At 41.5% G+C, this 1,176-nt stretch overlaps 1 pseudogene across 1 annotated transcript; it reads right to left on the bottom strand.

Moving 5' to 3' along the window:
* Nucleotides 1–354: 354 nt before the first annotated feature.
* On the bottom strand, nt 355–946 carry LOC103604229 (annotated as a pseudogene). Its single transcript, XR_551694.1, has 2 exons — nt 895–946; nt 355–694 (listed from the first exon to the last, which is right to left on the bottom strand). The product of XR_551694.1 is annotated as a T-cell receptor alpha chain V region 2B4-like (transcript).
* Between the last annotated feature and the right edge of the window lie 230 nt (nt 947–1,176).

The raw sequence follows: 1,176 nt of genomic DNA on the forward strand, positions 1-1,176 counted from the left end.
ACAGAAAAAAAGGAGGGAGGGAGGATAGGTGATGGATGTTTATGTATAGATTGTGGTGATGGTTTCACAGGTTTATACATATCTTCAATTTCATCAAGATGTACAGATTAAATAAGTGCACCTTTTTGTATGTCAATCATATCTCAATAAAAAAATTTTTGACTGGAGTTGAAAAAGAAGACTGGAAAATATCTCAAGCACATTAATATTGTGTCTGTAATTTCTCTTCTGGGTCAATTCTTTTCAGAATTATGAAAATACCTCCCTTATCAATAAAACCCTCCATACTATTACTATTAATTTCCATTTGCATCTAGAGATCAAACAGAATTTTTCTGCCCTGTAATCTAAGCTCTACACCAGGCACTCCTGGGGCCCCAGCAGTTTTGGGTACAGATGGCAGGTTTCTGCACAGAGATAGGTGGCTGAGTCACTGGGCTGGAAGTCTCTGATGAGCAGGGAGACATATTGGCTGGCTTTATTGAGCTGCACTGTAAATCTTCCTTCTTCTTTGTCACCATTGGAGTATGCGGACATCAGCACCTCAGGGCCTTTCCCACAATACTGCCTGTACCACAGGAAGGACTGAGAAGCACGGTCACTGTAAGTAGTGCTGAGAGGGGCAGTGGCTCCCTCTGGAACACTGAGAGGGATTCAGGATTCTGCTCCACCTCCTTTTGTTGGCTCCTCACGCCTTTGCAAAAAGATCATGGTCAAAGAAGATTAGGTGGGTAGTGAATGCTTATTCTCCCGAATTTAATTATCTTTTTGCAGGCCTCACACCCTCATTTAGTTAGAGGGGGAAAAAAATCCATGTTTCTATCCAAGGGCCTAGAATAGACAATAACTCCAAATACTGTACTTTATGTTCCCACAGAAATGCTCAAAACTCACAGCCTAACTGAAGCCACAGGATCACTAGTAAAACTCTCAAGGATTTCTTCATTCTTCTCTCCTCCGGTTCACTGAGGATTCAAATTTTATAACCTTAAAAAATTATTCTAGTTCAGATGTTTCTAATGCTTCTGCTTTAAGAAACATAAAAAGAATCTGTTCTACCAATTAGGAAAAGAAGAGGTTCTTATCACCAGCCCTGCCACTCTGCCATGCCCCTCCCTCCTCTCTCTCTCTCTCTCTCTCTCTCTCTCTCACACACACACACACACACACACACAC

This window comes from Galeopterus variegatus, unplaced genomic scaffold (assembly GCF_000696425.1).
Source record: "Galeopterus variegatus unplaced genomic scaffold, G_variegatus-3.0.2 Scaffold5038, whole genome shotgun sequence".
NCBI classification, from domain to species: domain Eukaryota; kingdom Metazoa; phylum Chordata; class Mammalia; order Dermoptera; family Cynocephalidae; genus Galeopterus; species Galeopterus variegatus.